The 17317-nt window shown below is 48.3% G+C and overlaps 1 protein-coding gene across 1 annotated transcript in view; it reads right to left on the reverse strand.

Moving 5' to 3' along the window:
• The window catches only part of LOC101923239 (collagen alpha-1(VII) chain-like), a 116318-nt gene extending 105181 nt beyond the window's left edge, over positions 1-11137 (reverse strand). Inside the window, exon 1 of the mRNA XM_055807686.1 lies at positions 11001-11137. The gene's annotated coding sequence lies outside the window, so the exon portion shown is untranslated. The remainder of the gene's footprint in view (positions 1-11000) is intronic.
• Positions 11138-17317: the final 6180 nt, after the last annotated feature.

Raw genomic sequence — 17317 nt, forward strand, 5'->3', positions numbered from 1 at the left:
ATTTCTCCAATTTTTTTTCCACAGTTCTGATATTGTTTAATGCTTCAGTGTGGAACAAATACAGTAAAAAATGCACATTAACAGCAATAGGGAAATAGTCATATAAGGAATAAATCCTAGAAGACTCTGCAGACACAAAGAACAAGCATGGTGAGCCCCAGGCCTTCAGTGAGTAAATGTTAACATTCACAAAACGCAAAGACCCTGCAGGTGTGGAAAGGCTTGAGCTCAGAAGAGTCACAACTTGAATTCACATTGCAATGATGAAGGATTCAAAAGAGTTTCATAATCTGGATGCCACAAACTAAAATTTCCTGGCAGACATGAATTCATATCTGCACATGTGCATGCATGTTGAACTGTTGTGTTCAATTTTTGAACATTAGAATATTTCTAACTTTTATCACATTAAAAAAAATAATTAAAGTTGTGCTTTGCCTTCTAGTGGTGAGCTGCAAATGCTGACTTGGGGTGAAAACCCATCCAGTTCCTGCTGTTGCATTGCCAGTGTGGGTCCTTCATGGATGACTGCAGCACATCCAGATTACAGATGATCCCAAATTCAAGGGTGTTGTTCTCTGACTTTGAAAGGAAAATGGGTCCTTTTCTCTCTTGGTTTTCCCCTTCCTGAAAACTACATTTAAGGGTTCACCTCGGTATGAAATACCAACCCTAGGTGAGGGAAGGCAGAGTGGGACATGCATATCAGGGTCAAGAGCTGTTCTGCAGCTTCCAGACACTTGCTCCAACACTTCTCTCCATTCACAGCCCACCAGTAGGCCAAGATCACACCTGGGCTTGCCCCTTCCAAGTGTTCCATCTTTCAGGATAGCAAGGCTGATGGAGGACTGCCATTTGTTCTGCTGTTGTTGTCCAGCTCAGGGCAGCTCAGTTCACTTAGAATCACCCGTTCATGTAGATGCCACCACAGTGCTCATTTTATACACTACAAAGAGCAAACTTCAATCCAGAAGGTCTTAGCTGATCTTTGCAGACACTGGCTGCTACCAGCCCCTGTCAAAGACCTCCTAAAACTGCTACGGAGATCTTCAGAGAAACCTGGTAGGGGCAGGGCAACAACCTCATAAACTTCAGGGTTTTGAAAGGAATCCCAGCAATTTCCTTGATCTTTTACTGTCCCTGTAAGTAAATAATTTATATGGGCAACTTCACCAGGTTTTACAGTTCCTTGAACAAATTGCCTCCAAACTCCATAAAGTTGATGGACCAGGTTCTCCCTTTACCTCACCTGGATCAGATGACAGAGTTGTAGGAAGCCTGGCAAGATGCAAGAGGGTAAGAGAGGAAAAAAAGCAGGTCTTACATATGTGCAGTAGTGCCAGAGGCTGGGCTGTTCCCCTCCATTTATTCTTCCTGTGTATATGTTTGCAATAAACTCTTCTTCCTTCCCCCACCCCCCAAACAAATGTTGGGATAAACAAATAACCCTGTCAGCAAGGTCTGTCTATAAGGGATGAGACACGGTCGTTTGCAGTCTCATCTGGCTGGTGCCTGCCTCCCATTTGCCTGTGGCTCCAGCTGGATGTCACACATCTCCTGCCCCAGGATCACTCATGACAGGTGCTGCTAACTTCATCCACCAAACTTCTATCCCTGTCACATACAGACACAAAACCTACATAACAGAGCCGCACCTGGCCATGCATAACCTTCCCAGGGGATCTGTACAGATCCATGTCCCAAAGCCCACCGCTGTGCCGTGGCATGTATCACACAGACAGACAGAACCTCTGCCTCCCAACCTAGCAAAATCTTGACAATGTCAGCCAAATCTGACAGAGGGAAGCAGGTCTCAAATATTTTCATACAAGTCTCCTGAAAACAGCCAGATGGACAGAGGAAAGTTCTATTTGCAGCTCCCTCTGACAGACTGCAGGCTGAGCACAACCTTGTATTATTCAGCAGAGAATGCAGAGGGACACCTCCTTATGAATGCTCCAGCTGAAGCCAAGTCTTCAGCTATATCTCACCTGCATCACTGCACACAGCTCAGCACCCCAAGACTCCTGTTCATGGAGCACTGCCAGGCACACCATGAAATCAAACTAGTTATATGACTGGATATAAGAAATTCTTTATAATGAGGGTGGTCAGACACTGGCACAGGTTGCCCAGAGAGGCGGTAGACGTCCCATCCCTAGAAACATTCAAGGTCAGGTTGGACAGGGATGTGAGCAACCTGATCTAGTTGAAGTTGTCCCTGCTTATTGCAGGGGAGTTGGATTAGATGGCCTTGAAAGGTCCCTTCCAACCAAAACCATTCTATGATTCTATGATAAATCCTGTAGAGAGAGATCCCAACAGCCCCACAAAGAGATCACACTGAGATGCGTAATTTGAAATATAAAGATAAGTCTGAATAGAGAATTAATGGGGACTTCAGGATGTGGAACCACCAGAGAAACCAGCAGGAGAAAGGTGTGGAGATGGTCCAGTTATTAGTGGTACCAATATGAACAGGTCACCAAGATCCCAGCACCTCTACATGTAATTTTGCATGATGTTCAGATGGGGGAAAACAAGGCACAGACTGCACCAACTAAAGCAAAGGACAGATTCAAATCATTGAGTTCTGGTGGCAAGATGAAAAATAAAAAGAAGGGCTTGAGGCTTAAGACACCAGCAAAGAGGCAAAGAATGGAGTAAACCCTGACAGCTCACAGAGGTGGAGAGCAAAGACCACAACCGTCAGCTCCAAAACGGTACTGACAGCTCATCCAAAAGAAGTATGTTGTCACTAATGTAAGAAAAGCTCAGGAGACAGGATGAAAGTGCAATAGCTGGTGTCGCTTAGAGGGTCTGTCCATTTTGCAAGCAAACGGGTTCATAATTTGCTGCTGAGCAAATGCCAGTTCTCTCCTTTGGCTTTGAAATGTTCACATGGAAGAGCCTGGCTGGGGCATTTCTGCAGCTCCTCTCCTGTGATTAGGCACCATTTTCTGCAGGGGAATGAAAGATATTATCAAACCCCAAGGAAAATGGTAGATTTGGATGGCAAGAACAAACTGGTTAAACATGGGTTATTCCTCGCTTGACAGAAATAAGCCTTAGGCGGTCAAAAGTTTAGTCTCTTTTTTAATGGAGTTAATAGATTTTTATGGTAATTGATTTCTCTCTAAATCCTTGAACACAGAATTCAAGCCGTTTTTGTGAAGAAATATGAGAGCATTGACTTGTCGGTAGCTGGAGGCATACTTCTGAATTGCACGGAACTGTCCAGAAGCAGCCAGAGGGGCTGACCCACAGGGAGGAGATGCTCCCTTTGCAGGCAGAGGTACAAAATGATACCCAAAATCACAGCTTAAATCAAGTCCAAGGGGCTGGGTTTGTCCTCAGTCTCTTTGAAAGCCCAGTGGACACCTTCTCTCAGGCTAAACAAGGATTATAACACAGTCCAAACAGTTCAGAATTAATTACGTGGATCAGGAGCACTAACTCTGGCTGAACATATTCAGTTCCTTCAGCTGCTGTGAGCTGGGAATGGCCATGTCCGATTTCATGCTGTTCCCCTCTCGCGGGTATTCACACCCCTTTTGGGGGCATTTTCATATAGGATTTTCCATTTGTGGAAGATCTCTTTCACTACAGTGACAGTGAAGTTTTGGCCACATGACTGGAAAAGGAAAAATGGGATTTCCTAAATTATTAAAAATATCAATAACTAATATCAAAACAAGACAGTGCTCCAATCAGCAGTCCTGTGGTCAGCAGAGATTTTGGTAGCTCCTAGATGGTGCATGACTGTATTTTGTCTTTCGCGCCCACCCACTGATGCTTTGGGGTCTATGTCCCCATCATTGAGTCAGCCCAGCACTCACAAGCAATTTTACAACACCATGAAAGCAACCATCTCATGCACCTCTTACATGAATAGATAGCTGAAAAATCAGTGGGCCTTTGGCTCATCTGTCTCAACATGACACTTACCCAATTAATTCCCATCTCAAGTTTCTTCTCCACACCTTGCAACTCCTGCTCCAAGATCTTGGGTACCAGATGCTACATGTGCCTTGACCCCAGCACTGGGTTCTCCAAGGAGTCAGGGCAGGGTGCATTGCTGGGTGGCACTGGTTCCCAAGATCCCTAACATCAAACCATCTAGTAGAAGAGGCTGCCATGAAGTGATCTGACTTTTTTTGCCCCCAAAAGCAACCTGCAAGCCCTGCAGCAATAGATGTTCCCTACCCAAGGCACCTCTGCCCCCCAGAACCACTCACACCCTTGCCCAGGCTGTGCTGCATGGACCTCTCAGGAAAGGAAAGAGCAGCAAGCTTGGGTTCAGATCCAGGAGGTCCCTCACTGGCACACAACAGCACTAGCACCACGCAGCACCGTATTGCAGCTCAGCTCTCGCTCTGATGCTGAGAGAAGGGACTAGGACAGATGGATCCTCCAGCAGCTCACTCTCCTCCAGTCTCAGAGCTGTCACATGGCTTTCCAGACCCTATGTAGATAACACTTTGGGTAATTTAAGCTTTATCTCCAGGACATGTTTGTATCTACACCTTCACCAGCTCTCTTAGAATGAGACAGTGATGCAGGTTGGGTCCAAGAACCTACTTCATTTCAGCTATGAGAGGGACACAGGCATCCTCATTGCACTAAGGAGAGCATTTTGCATAGCCCACATAGTTTCCCTCCCCATATCCCCTATTGCCATAACATCTGGGCAATGCACAGCCCAGTTCTGTCCACTACTGGCTTGCCCAGGGCTAGCAGGTTGGACAGAAGACGAGAAGGCAGCTGAGCTCCCAAAGAGCCATGCTGGGTCCCTGGCATTCGGCCATCATGCAGATTTTGGGGAAAAAAAGTACAATGGTCCCTGCATGGCAGAGATGACCAAAAATCCCCCTAGGATTCTGGTTGGAGTTCTGTCCAGGAAGGGCTAAATGAGGTTTTATCCACCTGACACCCTGATGCTCCAAGTGGCTGCACCTGCTTTTTAGACCAAAGCTTGAATTCTGATCCAGCACCATCTTGAGTCAAGGTGTGCCCCAAATGAACATCCCAGATAGAAGCCAGAAGAGCCAGGAGGAAGCTAGAGGAGCATGAGTTAGTGTCTCCCTGATGTAGGCACCCACACAGCAGAAGCCATTGGTGGTAGTGCAGTGACAGTGTTGCAGGCAAGGGGTGGCAGCTCTAGTGGCCAACAGACCTCCTTGGAGGTCCAGCAAACACCATGTCCTCAAAGTTGCAGCTCTCCCCTGCTTCTGAAGATGCATCGATTCGATTCACCTTGCCCTCCTGGTGGCACTCTCTCTTGGCTCCAGATAATACTTCCATGAAATGCAAGGATGCCTTTTCCAAGGAGCATTCTTACCCACATGCTGCAGCGCAGAGCCTGTTTAAACAACAGCAGCATCAGCAATCACAAGAAACTGCTGCTCCTTGCAGAATGGGTAAATGGCTCCCCTCCCTCTCTTGGAGCAAGAGTGAGCTTTAAGAAAGTGTTTTGTCTCTCTCTTTTTTTTTTTTAAATAAATACCATTGTTTTCCTGATTTAAAGGGGTTGCACGGCATAGTAATGTTTAACAGAGATGATGGTAAATCTTGTGAGGCTGCTCAATAAAAGAAGATGAAGTGAGAGCTGGAGGAAGCTTATTTTCCGCTTCAGCACCCAGCTGAACATGCCTGGTTTGTTCAAAGGCAGTGACCCACAAGGGCTGCTGGCCTCCCAGTCCCACCAACTCGAGGTTTAGACCCCAAAGCTGTTGTTTCCACAGGAAATGCGGTGGGAAGATGGGGGGTCATGTATAAAAGCAGCTGGATTAACATCTCAATAGGTCTCCTGAGAGCACGGCAAGGGTTGGCTATGACTCTCCTCCGGGATGGGAGACATGGCATGGGGAGGTTTCTGCCCTATCCTTTCCTCACTCATCAGGCTCCACCACAGCTTCAATATCCTCCTCCACAGCTCCTGCAGTTGTTCACATCAGGGTCACAAAACATGGAGCAAAGCACAGGTTAAGGTTTGCTCAAATATGATGCAAACAGCTAGTTAAGGGCAAAACTTAATGGAAGAAAGACCTCCTTGGTTTCTGGCCATTCCTCACTGGGGAGAGGGCAGCAAGGCTGATGAAAAGGTAACAAGTACTGGAGATAACTGGCAAGTGACACCTCTTCCCTGGTATGGGACCACTTGCAGCTGGGGCTGTTTTTTCCACCTTTCACCTTCTGCAGAAATCATGCAAGCAGCATCTGGGAGTATTGGATGGAGCATTTCAGCTTAGAAGCACCAAGGAGAAAAGCAGAAAAATACCTTATGAATCCTGGAAATGAAAGCCAGACCCTCCTCTCCTTTCCTCCACACCATGGTGACGCCCCACACACCAGGTTTTCACATTAACAATAGTAAAATAACCTTCTTAGCTAAACTTAGAAACCTTTCCAAGACGAAAGTTATGGTCAGACGGTGGTTGTGAAGATCATCTCTAGCCTGTCTCTTCCTCTCCAAGAGACCCAGTTTGGGGGGACTGATGTTTTTGCTTGTGTAACAGTTGCAAACAACAAAGGAGGGTTTGCTGCCCACCCCTAATCTCTCCTTCTTGCAAGAAATGCTAAGAGCAGAGTGAAGTTTTGGGGTAGATAACTGAAGGAGAGTTTTGCTGGAGATCACTGCTCATCAGAGGTCTACGGTAAACAAATGGCTCTGCTTCAACCCCAGCTGCCTCCCCACTGAGCTTCTGATCCTAATACAGCCTTTGGTAGCATCACCTGGGCATGCACCTACTGAGAAGTATCACAATGTGAATCCTACTTAAAAATGAATAATGCACTTGTGAAAAGGAAAAAGCTAAAGGAGAGGCAAGTAATAACAGTCAAACAGTCACTAGGTACTTCCCCTGCAAAAGGGAACACCTTGAAAACAACTTCAGCTTCTGACACTTCCACCCAGTTTAATGCTCAGCTTTGAAATGAGCCACCCTGCTTCTGGCTAAGAGGCAAGGGGGGATCCCTCACCACCTGTGGCATGGAGACATGAGCTGCCCACCAAACAGGTATAATGTTTTCAAGGATATTTGCAGTTTCTCCACCCTACTTCTGTCTTGGGCATTCACAAGACAATGCTTGTTAATCTGTCTTCCCATAAAGAAGGTGAAAAGTCTGCCCAGCGGGATTATGTATTGGCAGAGTCAAAGGTAATATTTCCAGATGGGCAGGCAGGTGTTACAGACAAGGAGATCAATAGATGGGGGGTGTGTGTGTGTGTCTGTGTGTGTGTGTCTGTGTAAAAAAAAAAAAAAAAAAAGGGTTAGGAAGTCAATTGATCAAGGGGTTGACTACTTGGCTGGCAGCCAGGTCTACATTTCTCAGGTTACTCACACTCTAGCTGGATCTTTTCCAGGAGGTTATTCACATTGCAAAGTGCTCCTTAGCACAACTGAAGGGACTGGGAGCTGGGACAAAGAAAACAAAGATCCCAGCCTGAGGTCCCACATCCCCTGGGAGCCTCTTGGTTTTGCAGTAGGGTAATTCTCCAAGCAGATCTCTGTTGCCTCTGGGCTGATGCCATTTCACTGCCTCCAGCAAATTTGCCTTGCTCTTGCAGGAACAAGGACTATAGCTGAGCACAGCAGGAGCAAGCAAGAGAAGGGCTTGTGCATGGGACTTGCACATCCCCATCTGCCACTCAGAACCCTATGCAGGCAGCCTGACCCTGCCAATCTGCTACTCCAACCCCACAGATACCACCCCACGCCACCCCCCTACCCTACAGCCTAAGTCTGCCCTGGTCAGGAGTCAGCCTCAGTGGGGTACCACAAGCCCACCATAAAATATAACCCTGAGGGGCCATATCTGTACAAAGCCTCCTGTGATGAGGATGGGCCCTGAGTTTTCCCCTGCAGTCTCTTGGAGCGGTCATGATGTAAATAAACTGCCCTCTTGTGCAGAGTCCCCACTTAAAGGGATGGAGCCACCACAAGTCTCAGATTCGGTTTCCATTAAGCAAGTGAAACCCTTCCCATATGCACCTTCCCATATTTCACCGGCATTTTCATGCTGCTGAGCTGGTGCAACTAGATAGTCATCTTGATTTGGACTATTGCATCCCAGGTCTAATGTGCAGCCCTGACCGAGTTGCTGTGGCATTGAAGCAAGTGGGTTGTGACTGGTGTTGATGGTTAAGGAAGAGAGAACTGGCTCCCCATATCTATCCAGACTGGTTAGACTTTCATGGACTCACTGTGCAAACAAAATCAGTTGATGAAGTGCTGAGGGGCAGACTGATGGGCAAGTTGGACAAACAGGAAGGATCAGGCCATGGCAGTGGTGGAACTTTCCCAGAAAGCAGTTATCTGTGGCACGAGGTCACAACTTGGCCCCTGCCACCAAGATGTCATGGTGACTCAGCCCACTTGCACCGCTCACTCCTCTGGGGCACCACAGGATGCTCCCACCAAAGTTCCTGTGGATGCAGCTAAACCCATCCCAGACATTTCTTTCTGTTCCTCCCACTCTCCCAGAAGTCACTGCTGGATTTGTGCTCCCTCAAGATGCAGGGGAAGGAGGATTTATGGACAGTGAATTAGAGAGGCTGAGCCAGAGGCACCCACTCACCAGCCTGGGCAAGAGCATCTTCCCCCAGGCAGGGCAAGAGCACCCAGTCCCTGCACTGGGAGCCCTCAGCAACCAACCAGCAGGGCCCGTGCAAGGATCTGAACCCAAATCTCTCACTTTTTACACAAATTTATTTATTGCCTTCCTTCCACTCGAAGGTGAGGCCCGAGATGAACACAGCACCCACCTTCCACCACCACCTGCACCACCTCCTGCTTGCTGCAGCAAGCTCAAAACATCACTCATCCCAGCAGTCTCACTCTGCAGCTACACTCATCCATCCTTCCCCTGCTCCCCTGGCGGGCTTTCCCATTTACACAGACCTGCGCTGCCTGTTTGAGCAGCCCTGGTCCCTGACAGCTATGAAATGGTCTCCCCAGGGAAGTGCTTTTCCAAAGCACAGACCCAAAAGCTCCCCAATGTGGTCCTCCAGCTGTGGTTGCAGGTCTGCTCCACACTGTGGCTGCAAAGCCTTTCATGGTGACTGGGTGACCTTTCCTACAGGCAAAGGGACATCATCCTTGCATCACTGCTTGGGACAGGGGCCCAGGTGGCCAGACAAGGGAGTCTGAGATGTCCTGCTGCATTTCTCCTTTTTCCCTAGTTCACTATCTGGAATAAGGAGGGTCACAGGAACAAACCTAGTGGGGAGGTACTGTTTAGGACAGGAAAATCTGAGAACAGCTGAAACATGAGACAAGCCATGTTTGGGAAAGCTAAGTGGAAAAAGCAGACAAGCTTTCATGCATATAAACCCACTTTCTGTCATGAGCCCCAGTGCCCCAATATTTAAGACTGAGGAAAGCTGACAAAGCTGCTCTACTAAAAATCCCCTAAGCAGCTGCCCATCAAACAGCCTCCACAGAGGAAATACCACCCCAGCAACTGCCAGTCCTGCACTGTACAAACATCACACCCTCAGCCAGGCTGAGGACAGTGCCAGGACATCTCCCCATATTCACGTGCCAGTGCTTCAAACAACCTCATGCACTTTCTGACCCAACACATCTCCCCATGCACAGCCTGGCCTAATGCTCCGTGGGATACTGAAGAAGAGATATCTGCAGAAGGGGCCACATTGCAGAATCACTGGGGAGCCCAAACAGCATCATCCAACCTCTTTCTGCTCCTCCTGACACATGCAATAACGCAATGCATGGAGTGATTTCTGCAGACTCCATCCTACAAACCAACCTTTTTGTTAGAGCCACAAAGACTTTTCAGACACCCCATGAATCATCTGCCTGGTGGCTAATTTTCTTCCCTACCCAGAAGAAAGGCACTTTCTTGTAATTCTTGATTGCAAGCAGAAATTACATTATTTTGGGTCTACGATGGATAGCAGCCAAACAAAATTGTCAATCACTGCTGTTCCCTGCAAGACATCACTTCAGCATCTACAGAAGGAGGTGGGAATGGGTGGACTGTGCCAAAGGATCTCAATCACCCTAACTGCTGGTGCTACTGAGGCAAGAAAATCTGGGTTGTGTGACTTGCTGCTGGCTTGGGAAGGAAGCGGACCCAAGCCTCAGAGCTGCATGCATGTGGTCTGCACCTGAGTGGTCACTGCATTCATTGCAACGCTACAACCTTTGCAGACTCAGTGGGGCCCAGCTGCAGAAAAGCAGAATCCCACCCTGAAGTTAATAACTTCTCCCCTTGAAATCATCTGACTTTTCTATCCAGGAATGGCCTCGGACTAACCCCTTCTGCTGCTTCTCCTATAACCTGCTGAAATACCCACTTTGTCTGGAGTTATTAGTCCCAGTGGGGTCTGCTCCGTTGTTCTTCGAGCTTTGATCCAGGACTTGCTTTCAGCACTTGCTATTTTACTACCATCCACCTGAATGAACCACATCACACAATCCAACTGAACAAGATTAGAAGAAAAATGTAGCTCCTTATTCCACTGGTGGGTGGTTTACTTGTGCCAGATTCTGCCCATTGCAATGCTCAGACCTCCTGGGTGCATCAAAGGAGGCAATAGGAACTCGCTTCCTCCCAGAAAGCCTCAAAAAAACCCAAAACAACCCACCATGTGCTACACATGACAGTTCTTCACAACCTCTCCCTGCCTCCAAGACCAGCTGATGCCCCTGAGCCACCTCCCATCCCGGAAAATGCAAAGTCGCCCCCAAATTCAGATTCCAGACAGGTTTTGGGCATCCCAGGCACTTCTGAGGCAGCAGCAAGGGGTTCACTATTGCAATGCACCAGGAAGCTGGAAGGAAGCTTGCTGCCCCAGGGGCTGCTGCCTCCTCGAACTCCCCATCGCCCCTGGCCCGCTCTCACGCCTTTCGTGCTGCAGCTCATTTAACTGCAACCCGAGAATGGGGAGAGTGGAAAAAACACAACAGAGCGTACAAAACCTGGTACCTGGGCAGGCAGACAGACAGCTACAGGCGACCGGTGCTGCTTACCTGGGCAAAGCTGCTGCGCGTTGGCTTTTCCCCGTGGGCGAGAGGGTCCGACGGCCCCAGAAACTGGCATCCAAGTCGGCCGGGCTGCAGTGAAACTCCCTGCACACTTGGAAGAAGAAGTTATGAGGCAGGAGGAGGGGCCGCTCTGGGCATCTCCCCCCCCCCCGCCCGCCCTCCACGTCCGATTCCTTCTCCGCAGGCCAGCAGCTGGGACTGAGGCTGCGGAGGGGAGGCTGGGACTGGGGATGCCACCCCGTAGCTTTCAGCAGGAATGCAGGAGCGAAGTGGGGGGAGAAAGGGAGTGGAGAGAAAAAAAATAAAAATCTTTACCTCGTGGGCACAAAATAATAATAAAATAACTGGGATGTTTGCAAAGGAAGGGGCCAGCTTGGGGAATGGGTGGGGAGAGGGATAGAAAGTCTCTGTTTCCAGGCGGCCAAAGAGTCCAAGTTATTTATCAGCACCTGAAGAGGGTGGGAAACACCAGAAGTGGGGTGTAAAACTAATATATGGTTCTAATACAGGAGTTTGACACTGCTGCGTGAGTGGTGGAAGGCTATGGAGGGGCACGGGTCAAGGTATCTCAAAATCGTGATTGCACTTTGTCTCATCTCACAAGAGCAAAGAGATTTGTAAGAGATGGTCTCTTAGATGGAGGCTGATAGAGTTGGTATTAAAAGGCAGCAAGAAACTGAGGCACAGGGCCATGAAAGGAACACAGGTGTCTCCAGTGTCCAGTCCCCAGGGTTCAAAGGCCTGGGAAATGACCCCAAAAAGGACAGAAGTGCCACACTTGCCTCCTTGGTGTGGGCACAGTGGGGTGACCACAAAGCTCTGGGTGAAATGGGCAGACTCTTTTTGCAGGGCTGGGAATGGGTGAGACACTAGAGGATCAGGCCCCCTGCTATAGGAGGGAGATCAGCCCCACACAGTGTTGCAGGAGCACCACCAGTGGGGGATGGACTAGATGACCTTTAAAGGTTCCTTCCAACCTAAACTGTTCTATGATCTGACATCTCACACTCATGTGATCACAGGGGCCCCCACCTCCAGCCACCTCCTGCATCTGTCAAAGCCAGAGGAGCTGCACACTATGGCAGCGCAGAAGCAGGGCGAAACATCCCATCCAGCCCTTCTAGAGCTTGCACCACACAAATAGAGAAGAGTTCAGCTCAGAAAAAACTTAGAAGAACAACCAGGGACCCCGCATCCCAAACAACAAGCAGTTTTACTGCTCAAAGTAGGGGATCACCTTGGGCTCCTCCCCACACCACTAGTTATTTTGCAGTGCCCAGGGTCCTGGGAACTCCAGACCTGATGAATAATCAGTCACACCACATTAGGTCCTATCTGTTCCTGCAGCTAGAGATCCTCTGGCCAAGTGATAAACAGGCCAAAAAGGTCAAAGATCGAAAGGAAGAGCGAAAGCCAGGAGGCCCCAGGGTGAACAGGAACAAAGTGGGCTGGAAATGCAAAGTATGAGGGAATCCCAGCCCCATCCTGATCCTAGAGGTCCAGGTGAAGCCAAGGGGTATGAGGGGGAAAACAGGATGTACAAAGTGTCCTCAGGGCTCCACACTTCATTACTGCTTATGGGACCATCACAGTCCCATTAATAAATAAGACAGTCTCAAACAGCTGCTAAAAGACATTTGAATTATTAATAAGTGCCTGCTTCCAGGTCTCTAGGCATGGGTTTAAAAGTAAGGATAGGTGCAGAGCAGCTCTTCCCATCCCTCTGGCACCAGCTTGAGCCCAAAGGAAAAACAGGCTGGTGTTCCCCCATTCCAGCAAAACATCCCAGGAATTAACTGCTTAATGTCCATATATACTCACATTTCCTCACCGCCCCTCCACCCCCACCCCCCTGACAATTCCTGCCTGAAAACATCACCCAAAGCTCTCCAGGATTATGCTGCAGTTTTAAGCAGTAGGATTGCCGGCAGATAGCAGACTTCAGAGGAGCACTTAATAAAGCTCAGGCTTAACAATTGAGTCTAATTGAACCATATAAAACTCCTAAATCCCTGAATGCCTCGTTATCAGGCTGAATAGGCTTAATTGCAATTGTTCACAACCCTGGAGTGGGGCAATCAGGAGATGTTTGTGCCACGCAGCCCAAATGCATTTTCAGCAGGAGCAATTGCCATTTAAGGGTGCCCAAAGTGATGGCAGGCCACTGAGTTGTGGCTTTAATCCAGGTCCATCTTGGCTTCTCCTGGCCATGGGCTCTCTTGCCCTTCTTGTCTCCAGGATCACTAATGATAAGGCAGTTTGCAGCATGATGGAGGTCAGTCTCACCTACAATCTGAAACAAGTCACACAGTGCTGATGAGGCTGGCTGTCCTATGTGTCCAGACTCCATGGTTGGCTTCTCAGTTGTCTAGGAAAGGGTGAACACACAGCACAACACTGTATTGCACCATTCACTGCAGATTCCTCGTCAATATGCAAAGTGCTGAGCTCTCACTCAGGTATGACATTTTCCCTCCGCAAACTCAGCCAATTTATTATCTCAAAATCATAGAAGTAAGAAGTTTCTTAAATGGAGATATCCCCACACACCACACAAATCCGATAGACCTTGTTCCCCCAGGCAGCCAGAGACCTCCCAGCCTAAATAACCCACCAGACTATGACAGCAGGGATCAAGGGGGATGAAAATTAAGTGTCATATTTAAACTTATATTTAATTATGACACCTCAAAAGAGACCTCACTCAACACAGGAGTAGAGCTGTAACACTCACATGCCTTACTCTGGCTTTAATTAGTGTTTAGCATTCAACCACAGCAAGGCCAAGGAAGCAGAGCAGCCCTGTGGAGAAGTACTTGGGGGTACTGGCAGATGAAAAGCTGGACGTGACCTGTCAATGTGCACTCACAGCCCAGCAAGCCAACCAAACCCAGGGCTGCACCAAAAGCAGTGTGGCCAGCAGGTCCAGGGAGGGGATTCTCCCCCTCTGCTCTGGTGAGACCCCACCTGCAGCGCTGTGTCTGCTCTGGGGTCCCCAGCATAAGAAGGACACGGACTTGTCAGAGCGAGTCCACAAAGATGATCAGGGGGCTGGAGCACCTCTCCTAGGCAGACAGGCTGGTAGAGCTGGGGCTGTTCAGCCTGGAGGAGAGAAGGCTCCGGGGAGACCTTAGAGCGGCCTTCCAGTACCTAAAGGGGCTTGTAAGAAAGCTGCAGAGGGACTTCTTACAGGGGCCTGTAGTGATAGGACAAGGGGGAATGGCTTTAAGCTGAAAGAGGGTAGGTTTAGATTAGATACAGGGAAGAAATTCTTTACTACAAGAGTTATGAGACATATGAACAGTTTGCCCAGAGCAGCTGTGGGTGCCCCATCCCTGGAAGTGTTCAAGGCCAGGTTGGACAGGGCTTGGAGCAGCCAGGACTGGTGGAAGGTGTACCTGCCCATGGCAGGGGCCTTGGAACATGGTGATCTTTAAAGATCCTTCCCAAACCAAACCGTTCCATGATAAGCCTGTAACACCAAATTGATCTATGTGGTAAGTATAGGTGGTAGAAGAGGTGTCAGAGGAGTGCCACTGAGTTAATAAACTCAGCACAGCACTGTGCCAGGACAGCTGAAATCTCCCATTATCAAGCCTAATCTGCTTGGCACTAGCTCAGAGATCTCTGCAGGCACCTGGATCATGTCCACATTCAGCTCCTCTGTCCTAATCCACAAAGATAACCACTCCAAGCAATAAGAAGAACCCAAGGGTGTCCAGCACCCCTGGCACAGTGCTAGTATGAGGCCCATTCAGCCCGTAAGCTGTTTGTGTGATGGGCCACCTTTCCCCAAGGAATGGGTCTCAAGCCACATGGTAGTTTTGTGTTAGGTCGTTGAGCAGTAGATGGGTATGATGTGAACACCTGGAGCTGAACTGCAACTGTATGTTATTAACAAATCCTGGAGCCAAACTGCCTCCACCAAAAGGATAGCACAGGGGCAAGGAATTAAATTGGTTCTTCAGTTGTCAGAAAAGGGGGGGACAGAATATCAAACCCAGGACAAATGCAAATCATAAAAAAACTACTCTGAAGCATATTTGGTAGATTTCCAAGAGAGGCTTCTCAACTACTCGAGCAATCAGCAATATTTTAAAGCAATCAAGTGAGAGTAAGGGAAGGCAAACAAAGAGGATCATTCATGGGCAATCGCCACTTGCCTTAATGCCAACCTTTCTGGAGAGGAAAGGCTTTCCATTTTCTAAAGTTAAGACTTAATATTTAGCAAAATGTCTTGGCACCCACACATAATTCATCAGATAAAAGCCGGGAAACATTCAGCAGTGTTTTCTGATCCCCAACCACCTCTGACTGCTTTGAAAAACCTACAGAAAAGAAACCAGCCCTCATTTCTCATGCCCTTGGCCTTTGTTAACCTGAGGCCTAGAAAGAAGCGATGGGGCCAGTGCAGACACAGCTGTGCCCTCATGGGGCTGAGAAATTGGACATGGTCCCTGGAGGCAAACAAGAGCTTGAACAAAGATGCTGTGAGGTCTCATTCAGACCAGTTGTGCCTTGAGGCTTTACAGTGCCCAGGATGGCTCTTACTACTCCCACTTCAAGATAAATGCTCTCATATGATAAATCCAGCCCCAAAATCAGTGGAGTAGCTTTTCCTCTTGTCCAAAATTAGGTTCCCAGTTGTTTTCCTTGCTGCAGTTTCCCACTTTGCCACCACCTTTTAAAGATCTCTCCCCTCTGTTCCTGTTTATCCACCACTTTGCTCTTCTTGCACAAAGGTCTGTAACCGCTTCTTTCTTTGGCCTCCCCTTCCCCTTCTCTAACTGCTTTCCCCCAGCCTTCCAGGGCACCTTGACATCTCCTTTCAGCTGCACAGTCCTCCAGAAAGGCCCACCACACTTCAACCTGATCCCATGTCTGTTAGAACTCAGCAGAAATAGTCCCCCAGGACAAGGATACTGATGGCATGTCATAGCTCCAAATGAGAAGCAAGAGCAAAACAGCAGCAAACATTGGAACTCACGTCCACTCACTTCACCTGTTTGAGAGTAATGCACACAGAGCTTGTTCAAATGAAAGGACACTAGCATCTAACAACACCTGAGATGCCTTTAGCTATCTGGCACATTGACTCAGTCACTCATTTCACAGTTCCTTGTACTTCTGCACAGCCAGACTCTTAAAGACATACTTAGACAGAACTACACCTTTTTCTTATTTCACCCTTAACTCCTCTCTCAAGAAGGATCAACAAAAACTAGGCAAAGAGGGTCAAGGAAACAGATAAAACCCAACCTTGCAGGGAACAAGTCTGCTCCTTTCTGGATGAAGCCTTACGGGATCACCTCCAAAGCACAAGGTTGCACTGAGATGTGACATAACCCAGGACTTCTGCAACAGAGCCACTTAATACTTTGTAGGCACCCAGCACCCACAACAAAGCTAGCAGGGGGGTTACAGCCCATTTATAATGACCATGTCCAGGACAGCTGCATCTCAGCTCCCACCCTCTTCCACCAGCACCTGGGAGAGCTGTTATCTTGAACTACTTACAGCTGCTTTCACCAGGTCTCTTTGTCCCCAGCCTCTCCGAGGAGCTACTTCATGAGTAAATTTTAACCCTTTTCAATCAAAACCAGTCTGGTCAGCAAAAACCTAATATTTAAGCTTATTGGAAGTAATCTCACTAGTAAACATAAGACAGCCAACAGAGACAGATGTCCACAGCTGAGCAGATGTGGGTTCTGAAGATGGGATAACTCAACAGATCTTTGACAAATTATGATTGTGGTAGCTTTCCTGAGCCTGTGTACTTTTAGAAATGACCCAAGTGTTAATGCTAGAGTTTGCACCAAGGCTGAAAAAAGTGTACAAGAAGCCCGAGGAGCTGCCTGACCTCACTGTGACCACACCAGCTCCTTTCCACACCCATCTCTTGCTTGGTCACAACAGTCAGGGGTTTTGCAGCCAGTTTCGTGCCTGTCTCCCTGGTAAGTAGCACAGGGATGGAGGGAAAGCACTGGGAAATGGCAGGGCCCACCTTTACCTCCCTTCCCTGTCTCAGCTTGGGTAAACCAAGCTTTCTGTGCACCTTGATTTCATCAAGGGTGGAACAAAGATGATTTAGCTTCCTTTGGATGCACACCAAGCACCAAAGTCTTTTAATGAAAAACATGGGGGTGAAACACAGAGCATTGCTTACAGAGAACAAAATACACACACACACGGATGTAAATGGGATTACATGAAGTGAGCCCTCCTGACCACTGTGGTTTTAACTGGTTCTCCCTGCAGACACATTTCAACCTTTCATTTATTAATTACCATGCTAAGATTTG

The sequence above is a fragment of the Falco peregrinus genome, chromosome 6, assembly GCF_023634155.1.
Source record: "Falco peregrinus isolate bFalPer1 chromosome 6, bFalPer1.pri, whole genome shotgun sequence".
Classification (NCBI taxonomy): Eukaryota; Metazoa; Chordata; class Aves; order Falconiformes; family Falconidae; genus Falco; species Falco peregrinus.